The sequence below is a fragment of the Armigeres subalbatus genome, chromosome 2 (genome assembly GCF_024139115.2).
Source record: "Armigeres subalbatus isolate Guangzhou_Male chromosome 2, GZ_Asu_2, whole genome shotgun sequence".
NCBI classification, from domain to species: domain Eukaryota; kingdom Metazoa; phylum Arthropoda; class Insecta; order Diptera; family Culicidae; genus Armigeres; species Armigeres subalbatus.
The window spans coordinates 22,897,121-22,911,443 of NC_085140.1; the positions used below are offsets into that span (position 1 = coordinate 22,897,121).

At 38.6% G+C, this 14,323-nt stretch overlaps 1 pseudogene; it reads right to left on the reverse strand.

The window, feature by feature from the left end:
• Positions 1–12,667: 12,667 nt before the first annotated feature.
• LOC134214135 (protein lethal(2)essential for life-like) lies at positions 12,668–13,468 on the reverse strand (annotated as a pseudogene).
• Positions 13,469–14,323: the final 855 nt, after the last annotated feature.

The window sequence follows — 14,323 nt, forward strand, 5'->3', positions numbered from 1 at the left end:
AGAAGTTCTTGGTGAACTTCGACATCTCCTGTATCCGGAAGCTCTCGGACGCTTCGCACTTTTTCTACATACAGATTTCCTGAAATCTGGTAGAAATCCTCCTTCACATATGTCTCTTCATCCATTACGCATCAGTGTGCTTTCGTTAACTTCTGGTTGTACAACTTCAAGGCAAGGCTTTTTGCTACCTTATTATGTTTCTCGTCTCAGTTTGGGGACTAATTCTGAACCTTTAACGTATATACGTAGTTCAGCTCAAGAGAGCGCTTATTCAAACATAAATTGTCTTCTGCAGCTAAAAAAATATTTGCTTGTTTTGGCTAAATTGTTTAGTCTTGCCCACATGCAACTTTTAAGCCACATCACGAACAGGGCTGCGGCCCTGAGGATTCCATGTGAAGGCCCCAACCATGCGAAAGATCATTACACTGGAGTCGGTTTTTACGCGGGGGATACGTTCCGCGTAAAAAACCCCAAAAAATCACGTAAAAAACAACTTCACTAAAAATCGTTTTTTTGTGGTTTTCACGTGCTTCCGAACCTTTGTTAAAAACCCAGATTAATCCACCTAGCGGTGATGGTGCCTTTCTAGTTCGCTCAAAAGGTTTGGAAAAATCTAAAATAACACCAATAAGTGGATTGGTCTTATTTTTCATATTTATTTATATGCATAAAAAATTCTCGCCAAACGCAAATTGTTGCAAACAAATCGGATGAGCATAAGAGCAAAAAATGTAAAATGTTTGTAGTTCTAAAATAAGAATTTTCGCCATAACTTTTGACCCAATTGTACGATCCAGCCAAGTTTCTATATGAAACAATGGGACAAGATTCTGCATCGAATACAATCTGTTGAGAGCGACCTGAGAAGCACACATATTACACATCAATCACAGTAACTTATATATGACCGGATTCAGTCACAATATGGTTACTGCAATCAGATTTGTTGAACTTGTGTTTCTTGGGGAATAGATGAAGTCTAAGTGCTTAAAAAGTGAGCTAGACTTTTTTGAACTCTTTTTCACAATAAATAGTAATTTGACAATAACATCTAAGCCCATAGTCCGATCTGGCCAATTTTCAATAAGAAAATATGAGACATTCTGCGTCGAATGCAATTTAATGCGAGCAAATCGGTTGAGGAAAAGTGCCTGAAAAATGAGTGAGTTTTTTTTAGCGATTTTTCCATAAAAAACCCAGATTAATCCACCTACAGTGAGATTTTGACCCTTCCTTAGTTATAAGGAAATTTTTTCCAGACTCCAGTATTTAAAACGAGATAAAACTACTCAGTTTCCCACGGCGATTTACCGTGAAAGTGACAAAATAATTGCCTACCCAAAGGCGGATGTCTTGGGTTGAGTGACAATTTAACGAATGATAACGTACTGTACTTCATGCTGCCTATCTATAAGGCGCTCGTCGGATTGAATAACTATTGTGACATGGTTAGCAACTATCGTAACGCTGGTTGCATATATTGTACTCGTAATTTCCAGAGACCTCGATATTAATTAATCCAGAACTAACTAAATCAGTCATTGATCTGAGCGAAACTCAATAGCGTTCAATAATAACATATATTTCACCTTATGGATGCCTAATTTGGTAAAACTAAACTTGTTCAATACCTTAAAAATGAGCGAGATTTTTATGGTAGTAAATTTCAGAATTTGCACACATACATGCATACAAGTGATCTATTAGTGTCTCAAAACATGCTCACATTTGCTATCTAGCTTCCACTGAAGAAATTTTTGAAATCCCTTTCAATTTTTACGTTTTTGCTTTTCTGAGAAGATTTTTTTGTACATGCTTCTATATGTTCCTCAATTAAAATCATTTGTTTCTTTGAAACAAATCAGAAAAATAGGCATATTTCCATATCATATCATTTGTTATAATTATATTTTCAATGTCAAAGTGAATTTGTTTCAAATACCATACATTTTATTTAATAATTCACGAGATTTCTTGATAGATTAATACGTAACACACCTGCGTAACGCATACAAAGTGAAATTATAGACACTTCCGAAGGAAGGGTCAAAAAATGGTATAATTTTCGATCCCATAGTCCGATATGGCCAATTTTCAATAGGAAACAACGGGACAGGATTCTACGTCGAATGCAACTTGTTGTGAGCAAATCGGTTAAGGATAAAGGGTGTACGGAATCAAATTGCATCACTTTCAAAAATCGATAACAGTTCGCCTTCTGGGCTGATTTTAACGAAATTTTGTGGAAGACGGCTTCAGCATATAAAATACAGCCAAAGGAACAGGGCGTGTGCTAATAAATCTTGCGCATTTACCTCCATATTCCACATCTTATAAAAAGATGTTAGTAATCCAATTTTGTGCCTATGATCCCAAAATCACCAGAATTGTAGCCGATCGAAAGATATTGATCGAGAATGAAAACACGAGCTTCGGAAGCCTCCAAAATTGATCATTACGGAACATAAAATGTTGATTTGGCCTTTAACATCAACATTATATATTGGTTTATAACTCCAACATCAACATTTTCGATTATCCGACTAATACAGGTAAACTTTCCAACAAACTTTCTGTTTAGTCGCTTCTATAGTAAAAAACCATCAGAAAAAATAGAAAAGCGCTGAAATCCAATTCTGGACTGATATTTGTCAGATTTTGGGAGAGCATCAATCTTATTATTCAGGCCGGTTCACACTGCAGCACTTTTTTTGATTTTTTGTTTTCGATTTTTATAATAGTTAGAGCCGTCAAAAAATATGGTTTCTTTGGAAAAGTTGACTTTAATTAAGTTAAATAATCGACTGAGAGAATAAAATTAGTTAATTTTTTTGTTGGGATAGATTGCAGGATGAAAAATGTTAGTTAAAGACATGTACAAAATCTTATGAAAAAAAATTCAGCATTTGGATGTATTTGAGAATTACAGTGAAACAGTTATACGTAGTCAAAGCTTACATATTGTATTTCAGTCCCTGAAAATTTCATGACAATCGGTTGATAGACTAATTTTTGGCGAGTAGTTCAAAGTGATGCAATTTGATTCCGTACACCCTTTATGTGTCCGAAAAATGAGTGACATTTTTTACGCGATTTTTCATATGAATTTGTATTTTGGCCATAACTTTCGATCCCATAGTTCGATCTGGCCAATTTCAAATAGGAAACAATGGGACAGGATTCTGCGTCGAATGCAACTTGTTGCGAGCAAATCGGTTGAGGATAGGTGTCCGAAAAATTAGTGACATTTTTTACGCGATTTTTTTGTATGAATTTGTATTTTGGCCATAACTTTCGATCCCATAGTCCGATCTGGCCAATTTCAAATAGGAAACAATGAGACAGGATTCTGCGTCGAATGCAACTTGTTGCGAGCAAATCGGTTGAGGATAAGTGCCCGAAAAATGAGTGACATTTTTTACGCGATTTTTTTGTATGAATTTGTATTTTGGCCATAACTTTCGATCCCATAGTCCCATCTGGCCAATTTCAAATAGGAAACAATGGGACAGGATTCTGCGTCGAATACAACTTGTTGCGAGCAAATCGGTTGAGGATAAATGCCCGAAAAATGAGTGACATTTTTTACGCGATTTTTTTGTATGAATTTGTATTTTGGCCATAACTTTCGATCGCATAGTCCGATCTGGCCAATTTCAAATAGGAAACAATGAGACAGGATTCTGCGTCGAATCCAACTTGTTGCGAGCAAATCGGTTGAGGATAAGTGCCCGAAAAATGAGTGACATTTTTTACGCGATTTTTTCGTATGAATTTGTATTTTGGCTATAACTTTTGATCCCACGTCCGATATGGCCAATTTCAAATAGGAAACAATGGGACAGGATTCTGCGTCGAATACAACTTGTTGCGAGTAAATCGGTTGAGGATAAGTGCCCGAAAAATGAGTGACATTTTTTGAGTAGTTTTGCGCACACACACACACACACACACACACACACACACACACACACACACACACACACACACACACACACACACACACACACACACACACACACACACACAGACATCACCTCAATTCGTCGAACTGAGTCGATTGGTATATAACACTATGGGTCTCCGGGCCTTCTATAAAAAGTTTGTTTTTGGAGCGATCATATAGCCTTTACCGTATACTTATGGCCGTAAGCTCCAACGAGGATAATACGAGAATCTCGTATTATCCCCGATTTCAATAAGCACCAAGCGGTATTATCCTTCATTTTAATACCGGTATTAACTTTAATACGCCGATTTCGACGTATTAAAGTTAATCCGAGATTTTCTAATTATGGCTGCGTGCGCTGAAATTATTGCACACACACCAATGCACAAAAGGAAATGTCAAACTAAAAAGAAATCATAACAAACTGACTACCCAAACCGTGGGAACATCGATCCTGTTACGACAGACGGCAGTATCAAGTTCCGCCTTGTTAAGGCTTGTGATTAGCCGGTTCCGATGTTCCAGAATCCGGCTGAACATGATCTAGTAGATAATAAATCCGAACTTCCGGTGCTGTTTCGGTCGTTCCCACAAGAAGGTATGTATTTTTTAGATTTTGCAAAAGGTGGAATGCTCACTCAACACTTATTTACAGAGGACAGCAATGCATTGATGGCATTCTGATACATCATACAAGGGAGATGAGCGGTCAATTTGATACCAGGAGGAATACTGATTTCCTGGAGTAAGCAGTTTGCGCTATCCGATACAGGCTAAATTCATACGAAATATGCGTCGCATCATTTAAATGTATCCGCCGTCTCCGCATTTTGTATGTAGCTTAATAACTTATATTAAAAATATAATCTTGAATTCATGAACTAAACTAAAGCTTAGGCTAAAAATATATTTCTACAGTAAAATGAAAGATTTCCAAACCAATAACTCAAAACATTGTCCAGAACTGCAATCGAGTTTCAAATAAAATAATGATGAGCTACGGAATAACAAGAATACTGGAAATACCTTGGGAATTCTAGCTATACAAAGTAATTAATTCATTAATCCAAGTATGGTTGAATTTACCAAGTACATTCTCTGTTTTTGTTGAATATTTTCACTAAAATTTGTTCAAAAGTTCTTAATATTCTTCATATTATTTGAATCCTTCCAAGAATACTACGAAACAGTTTTGGAATTCGTTTGAATTTTCGTAACCCACATACCTGTAGAATTCAGATAATTTCTTGCAAATTTTGATAAATACTGGGGAATTTTGGAAATGCCTTGGAAATTTTGGGAATTCTGAGAATCCCTGGGGAGTTCTGCGGATTATTTATGAAATCTGGGATTTCCTTAGGAAGTTCCTGAAAAATTCCTTCGGAAATTTCTGGAGAATTCTTCAAAAGTACATTAAGGATGATATCCCAAATAATTCATCGCGATTTCCTTAAAAATTCTTTCGGGTTTTTTCTGCAGAATTCCTTCTTTCGGGATTTCTTGAAAAATATCTCCGGAATTCTTTCGGCAATTTCTTCTCTAAAAATGTATGGAGTATTCCGTCGATAATTCTCGAAGACTTTCATCGGAAGTAATTCATAAAGTTACCTCCGAAAAAACCCTGATGAATTCAGTCGAATTTTTTTGGAAAGTTTCTTCAGAGGATGCCTTTGAGAATTCATGAAGAACCCCTTCGTGATATTTTTGGGAATTTCTTCAAGAATATTTGGAGAGCTTTTTCGGGATATCCTAGATCATTCCTTCTGGAAATCCTGGAGAATATCTTCGGGAACTTTTGAAGTACTCTTCCAAGAATTTCTGGAGAATTCCTTCGGGATTTCTCTATCCGGGAAGCTCTTCGGAATTTCTGGAAAGTCCCTCCGTGACATCCTGGATAATTCTCTGGATATTTCCTAGAGAATTTCTGGGATAGTTCCTTATGGCAATACTGGAGAATTCCTTCGAGAATTTCGAAAGAGTTCGTTTAGGAAATTCTTGAGAATGCCTTAGAGTTTTTCTGAAGAATCCGAGAATTTTTTTTCGAGATTTTCTGGAGAATCCGTCTTGGAATTCCTTGAGATTTCGTTTGAAAATATCTGGAGAATTGCTTAGAGACTTAGCGCATCCCTTCGTGATATCGTGAAGAATTCCCCAAGGAATTCCTTCCAGAAATCCTGAAGAGTTTCCTTCGGAGTTTCTGGCAAATTTTGTCAAAAAATACTGGAAAATCCCATCGTTATATCCTGGAGAAATGCTTTAAAAAGTTTGGAGAGATCATTCATGATGTCCTGGAGAATACCTCCGACAATTCGTGAGAACTCGTTCGAAAATCTGTAAAGAGTTTCTTCGAGATATCCTGGAGAAATCCCTCGAAAATTCTTAAAAACTTCGGAAATTTCTAGAGAATTACTCCACGAAATCTTGGAGAATACCTCACTCACTGATGTTTCCTGAGCACCCCTAGGAGTACATAGGGCCAACGTAAAAGATCTGCATCCTGTGCGGCTGCACGCTTTAGCCTTGACCTAGGTCTAGGCAAGATTCCTGTCGACTCTTGTTGAGGCTACGTCGCCAAGAGCTCCTTGGTCTGCCTCTGCTACGATGTCCTGCTGGATTCCAGTCCAGCGCTTGCTTGCAGATTTCGTCTCTGCTCTTTCGTAATGTGTGGCCGACCCACCTCCATTTACGCTTTCGAATTTCTGTCGATATCGGTTTTTGATGGCATCGTCGATGGAGCTCGGCATTTGAGATCCAATTGTGAGGACACCAAGACTGAATTATAAAACGTAGACATCGGTTGATGAATACTTACAGTTTCTGCGTGATCTCTGCTGATACACACCAAGTCTTACTGGCGTACAACAGCACGTCTAAATTGAATATTAGAAATTTGGTGCAAATTTTGGAGAATAGCTTCAAGAATTTCTGGTGAATTCTTCTGGGAATTTCTGGAAAATTTCTCAGCGAATTGAAGGATTCCTTCGAGCAATTCTGGAGGCTTTCTTTGAAATACCCTGAAGAATTTATTCGGGAATATCTGTAAAATTCTTTCGGGATTTTTGCATAATTTTTTGGGGACCTGGAGAACTCCTCTAAGAAATGCTATGAGAATTTCTGGAGAATTCCTCAGGGAATTGATGGAGAAATCCTTCGGGTATTCGCGATGAATTCCTCAGGCAATTTCTCAGGGTATTTCTGAATAATTTTTTAGAGAATTCCTTGAGAATTTGATCGAGAATGACAGGAAATTTTCTCAAGAAATTCTAAGAGAATTCTTCCGTGAAGTGCTTAAATTATTTCCTGAAGAGTTCCTTCATGATATCCTTGAGAATTCCTTCAAAAATTTCTGGAGAGCTCCTTCGAGATGCCCTAGATCATCCCTCCAGGAATTTCTGGAGAAGTCCTTCAATAATTTCTGGATAGTTCCTTCTGGGTATCCCGGAGAATTCCTTCAAGAATGCCGGGAAAGTTCGTTCAAGAAATCCTGGAGCATGCCTTCGAGATTTTCTGAAGAATTCTTCCCACAATTCCTAAGAGATTTTGTGGATAATCCGTCCAAAAATTTCTTAAGAATTCCTTCTGAATCTTTGAGAATTCTTTCGGGAATTGCTGGAGAACTTCTTCGGAAATATCTGGAGAATTCCTTCGAGACTACCTGGAGTGTCCCTGCCCTGGAGTGATATCCTGAAGAATTTCTTCGGAAGTTCCTGGAAAATTCGTGATGTCCTGGAGAATTTTACATAAGAAATCTGGAGAGCTCCTTCGGGATATCCTGGGGAATGCCTTCGGCAAATCGTGGAAAACTACTTCGGGAATCTGTAAAGAGTTTCTTCGGGATATCGTGGAGACATCCCCGAGCGTGAGGTGATCCAAAGGTGGCGGCAGCACTACGAAGAGCACCTGAATAGCGATATGGCAGACAACGGTGGCGGCATGGTAATGAACCTAGGAGCACGCGCGCAGGACATGCGACTTCCGGCTCCGAATCTCCAGGAAATCCAGGAGGAGATCGGCCGGCTGAAAAACAACAAAGCCCCTGGAGTTGACCAACTACCAGGAGAGCTGTTTAAACACGGTGGTGAAGCACTGGCTAGAGCGCTGCATTGGGTGATTACCAAGGTTTGGGAGGATGAGGTTCTGCCGCAGGAGTGGATGGAAGGTGTCGTGTCCCATCTACAAAAGGGCGATAAGCTGGATTGTAGCAACTACCGCGCAATCACATTGCTGAACGCCGCCTACAAGGTACTCTCCCAAATTTTATGCCGTCGACTAACACCAATTGCAAGAGAGTTCGTGGGGCAGTACCAGGCGGGATTTATGGGTGAACGCTCTACCACAGACCAGGTGTTCACCATACGTCAGGTATTGCAGAAATGCCGCGAATACAACGTGCCCACACATCATCTATTTATCGACTTCAAAGCCGCATATGATACAATCGATCGGGACCAGCTATGGCAGCTAATGCACGAAAACGGATTTCCGGATAAACTGATACGGTTGATCAAGGCGACGATGGATCGGGTGATGTGCGTAGTTCGAGTTTCAGGGGCATTCTCGAGACCCTTCGAAACCCGTAGAGGGTTACGGCAAGGTGATGGTCTTTCGTGTCTGCTATTCAACATCGCTTTGGAGGGAGTAATACGAAGGGCAGGGATTGACACGAGTGGTACGATTTTCACGAAGTCCGTCCAGTTATTTGGTTTCGCCGACGACATTGATATCATGGCACGTAACTTTGAGAGGATGGAGGAAGCCTACATCAGCCTGAAAAGCGAAGCTAAACGGATTGGGCTAGTCATCAACACGTCGAAGACGAAGTACATGATAGGAAGAGGCTCAAGAGAGGTCAATGTGAGCCACCCACCACGAGTTTCTATCGGTGGTGACGAAATCGAGGTGGTTGAAGAATTCGTGTACTTGGGCTCACTGGTGACCGCCGATAACGATACCAGCAGAGAAATTCGGAGACGCATAGTGGCTGGAAATCGTACGTACTTTGACTCCGCAAGACGCTTCGATCGAATAGAGTTCGCCGCCGTACCAAACTGACTATCTACAAAACGCTTATAAGACCGGTAGTTCTCTACGGACACGAGACCTGGACGATGCTCGTGGAGGACCAACGCGCACTGGGAGTTTTCGAAAGGAAAGTGTTGCGTACCATCTATGGTGGGTTGCAGATGGCGGACGGTACGTGGAGGAGGCGAATGAACCACGAGTTGCATCAGCTGTTGGGAGAACCATCCATCGTTCACACCGCGAAGATCGGAAGACTGCGGTGGGCCGGGCACGTAGCCAGAATGTCGGACAGTAATCCGGTGAAAATGGTTCTCGACAACGATCCGACGGGAACAAGAAGGCGAGGTGCACAGCGGGCAAGGTGGATCGATCAGGTGGAGGACGACTTGCGGACCCTCCGCAGACTGCGTGGTTGGCGAAGTGCAGCCATGAACTGAGCTGAATGGAGAAGTCTTTTATGTGCAGCACAGGCCACTCCGGCCTTAGTCTGATGATAAATAAATAATCCCTCGAGAATTCCTCAAAAACTTCGGAAATTTCTAGAGAATAACTCCGCGAAATCTTGGAGAATTACTTCAATGACAGATTTTGTCAGTTCCTTCGGAAATTCTTAAAGATTTTCTACGGACGTTCTTGGAAAATCTTTCCTGGAGCTGCTGGAGAATACCTCCAAAAATCCCTAAAGATTCTTCCTGAAGAATTCCTTCGAACATATTTGGATAATTCCTTCGAAACTTCATGGGGCATCCCTTCGTGTTATCCTGAAGAACTCCTCCTAAAGTTCCTTTGGAAATATCTGAGCAATTCCTTTGAGTTATACTGGAAAATTCCTTCGAAAATTCCTGTGGAATTTGGAGAATTCTTTTGAATATTCCTGGCGAATTTATTCGGGAATTCCGGGAGAATTATTTCAGGTATTCCTGGAGAATTTCTTCGGGAAGTTCTGAAGATTTTTTTCGGGAATTTCTATATAGTTACTCAGGGAACCTGGAGAATTCCTCAGGGAGTTTCTAAAAAAATTCTTCGGGAATTTGGAGAATTCGTTAGGCAGTTTCTAGAGAATTCCATAAGGTATTTCTGGAGAACTGTTTCGGAAGTTTCTGGAGAACTCTTTCGGAAGTTTCTGGAAAATTCCTTCGGCATTTTCTGGAGTTTTTTCGGGAGTATCTGGAAAATTCTTTCGGGAATTCCTAATAATGTCCAAATGCAACTTTTGGTGGAATTCCTAGATAAATTCCGGGTTAAGTTTTTTTAAGGTCTTCTGATGGAACTCCTAGAGCAATTCCTAGTAGAAGTCCTGATGTATTTCCTGGTGTGATTCCAGATGGAACCTTATAGAGTTGGATCTCCTGGAGGACTTTCGGATAGTATTCCAAGTGGAATTCTTGGAGGAATTCCTTATGGAACTAGAGGAACTATTGTTGGAATTCCTGATGGAAATCTTGGGGAAACTCTTGGGTGAATTTCTGAATTGAATCCAAATCCAACCCACATGCAATCCAAATCTAATTCAAATCGATTCCAAATTCAACACAAATTCAATCCATATCCAATCCAAACTATTTCCAATCAAAATACATTCCAAATCCAATCCAAATTCAAACTAATTCCAATCCAAATTTAATCCAAATCCAATCCCAATCCAAATTCTATCCAAATCCAATCCAAATTTAATTCAAATCCAACTCAAATCCAATCCAAATCCAATTCAAAACCAATACAAATTAAATTCAAATTCAATCCAAATCCAAACCATTTACAATCAAAGTATATTCCAAATCCATTACAAATTCAATCTAAATCCAATCCAAATCTAATCCAAACCCATTCTAAATTCAATCCAAGCAAATCAAAATTCATTCTAAATCCAATCCAAAATCAATACAAATCTAATTCAAATCCAACCCAAAACCAATCCAAATTTAATCCAAATCAAAACCAAATCACATACAATGCAAATTCCAACCAAATCCAAACTATTTCCAATCAAAATCCATTTCAATTCCAATCTAAATCAATTTTAAAATCAATCCAAATCTGATCCAAACCCATTCCAAATTAAATCCAAAACGAGTCAAAATCCATTCTAAATCCAATCTAAATTTAATTCAAATCGAATCCAAATTCAATCCAAATCACATCCAATCCAAATTCAAACCAATTCCAATCAAAATCCAACCCACATCCAATCCAAATCCAATTCAAATATAATCCACATTCAATACAAATTCAATCCAAATCCAAACCATTTCCAATCAAAATACATTCCAAATCCAATCCAAATAAAATTCAAATTCAATCCAAAACTAATCCAAATTCAATCTAAAGACAATCCAAATCCAATCCAAACCCATTCCAAATTCAATCCAAATCCATTCTAAATCCAATATCAATCCAATCCAAATCTAATGCAAATCCAACCCAAATTTATTCCAAATCCAAACCATTTCCAATCAAAATACATTCCGAATCCAATCCAAATTCAAACCAATTCCAATCAAAATCCTACACAAATCCAATCCAAACCCAAACCCAAATTTAATCCGAATTCAATCCAAATCCAATCCAAATCCAATTCAAATTTAATTCAAATCCAATCCAAATTCAATCCAAATCAAATCCAAATCCAAACCATTTCCAATCAAAATCCATTCCAAATCAAATTCAAATTCAATCCAAATCCGATATAAATCCAATCCAAACCTAATTCAAATCCAATCCAAATCCAACCCACATTCAATCCAAAACCAATTCAAATCCATTCCAAATTCAACACAAATTCAAATCAATTCCAATCAAAATTTAATACAATTCCAATCCCAATCTAATCAAAATTCAATCCAAATCAAAATCATTTCCAATCAAAATCCATTCCAAATCTAATTCAAATTCAATCCAAATCCAATACAAATTCAATCTCAATCCAATCCATTTCCATTTCAAACCAATCTAAATCCTATCGGATTCTAATCCAAAATTCAATCTAAATACAATCCATTTTCATTCCACATTCAATCCGAATCGAATCCAAATACAATCCTAATCCAATTTAATCCAAACACAATGAAGGGATTTTAAGCAATTTATTATGATTTGTTCAATCTAACGCGAACTCATTTTTATCCTAATTTTTTTCTAAAAATTAATGCAATGATTCTGGTAGGTGGGTCGCAGTTTGTGAGACTCTGCCTTGATTACTGGAAGGATTCATTCATGATTACCGTAGGGATTTCTTCAAAAATTTCGGAACAAATCCCATGAATATTGGAACGATTCCTCCAAGAATTCCTTCAGGCATTTTAAGCTGATTACTCCTGGAAACACGAGATTTTTTTTTAATTTTGAAAGAATTCCTTCTGGAAAGACGAGTAAATTCCATTAGAAATTCTAAGTAAATATTGTGCTACTCTGAGAATTATGAAAAAAGTTCTTCCAAGAAAATACCCCAAAGAATTCTGGGGGGATTGATTTTGAAATGTTGTTGTAATATTTCGAAAAAATCAGCAGAAAATAATTTCCGAGTAAATTTTATCAGGAATTCCAAAACAAATCCTTCAGGAATTTCGAATATCCTCCAGTAAGTTTGAAAGAGCTGCTCCAGGAACTCAGAAGCATTTTTAATTCAAGTTTTCCGAGAGGATTCCTCCAAGAACTCGAAGCGAATTGCTCTAAAAAATATGAAAAATTGCCACATTCACATTGTGATAAAATCTTTATTAAAACACGTAATTATTTTGTTATAAAACTGTTAACACCCCACTCCACTCTATCAACTAACGGGTATTATTCTTTTTCATCCGGTTTGTACGATCGGTATTGGGTCTCCCCCATTTGAGCTAATCGCCTTCTTCGATACCGAAATGGTTGAAATTCCTCCTAATGAAATGCCGTGAGATTTATCCGTGGTCGTCCTGCTTCTCTTCGTGCTTTCCTTCGATGGTAATGTTGTTGCCCAACATTTTCACCGAGACTTCGTTCGGGGTGAGCTGCTGAACGTCGAGATCTGAAACTTGTCCTTGTTGCAACTAATCGTTGGTCTGATGTCCTGTGGAGCAGCGATACAAGCATTGTGCCTTGGACTATTATACATCAGGCGTCTGTAAGTATTCTGCATTGCCGATCGCGCTGAAGAAGCCGTCAGCAGGTCAGAAGTAATTCCACTTCCAAAGTGCAGGTTTAGAATCCTGGATTGGCGCAGCGCAGTATCGCAGTGGTCATCCCACCAGCTTCGGAACACAATAAGGATGTCGGACATCTTGATCCGAAACAAAACACACTGATTAAGGTATTTTCACAAATTTGATATGGCCATCACGCAGAGCATAAAACTCAACACTTGCTACGGAGAATCTTTTTCAAATGTAAATCATTAATTTCATGCTAATCCACCAAGTCAAAACCGATTATATTGCCGAAAAAACTTGATTTTCTTTATACAAAACCCGAGATTGCAAGAGCGGCAAGCCCCGAATCATTGACAATGTTATGGAAATGATAGCAAAACAAACAGCAAAAAGTCATCGCTTATTATTTATGATTTAATCATTCTCACACGCATACATTCTCAGTATCGTGTGGAGCGAATAGTGGTTGCGTACTTAATACAAGTTTCGAGCTTACCGTTCGAAGTATTAACTTTAATACCGTAATAACAAAAATCCGTATTAAATCGAGTATTATCCTCGTTGGAGCTTACCGCCATTAGTGTACGAGAAAGGCAAAACCGCGTAAAAAAAACTTTTGAAAAAATCAGCGCAGAAAAACCGCGTAACTCCCGAAAACCACGTAAAAAAATCGCGTAAATTCCGAAAACCGCGTAAAAAACAACTTTTAATAAAAATCGGGTTTTTTGCTATTTTCACGCGTAACCAAAGGTCTATCTTGGCCATCCAAGAAAATCCTGAAGTAAGGCCTTTTAATCTACACGCGTAACCAAAGGTGTGTCGACCTGTTTCAAATATGGTGCATGCTCTTTGTGGTACATAGTATAGAATGTGTATGAAGAATAACTTCTTGGCAATCAAAAAAAAAAATCCTTAAGTAAGGCTTTTAGATCTACACGCGTAACCAAAGGTCTGTCGACCTGTTTCATATATGGTACATTCAAAAAAATTGCTTGCTCCTTGTGGTAGGGGGAATGACGGCTTTGGCAGGTTTTGTTCTATTATTGGCAGGGGGGTTTTTATGACTGACTAGGCTTAAATTTGGCCTAAACAATCTTTGGATATCAAAGAATATTGTGGCCAAATTTCATAAAATTCGGTCGACAAAAACCCCCCTGCCAATAATAGAACAAAACCTGCCAAAGCTGTCTTTCTCCCTTCATAGAATAAATTCCGAGTGAAAATA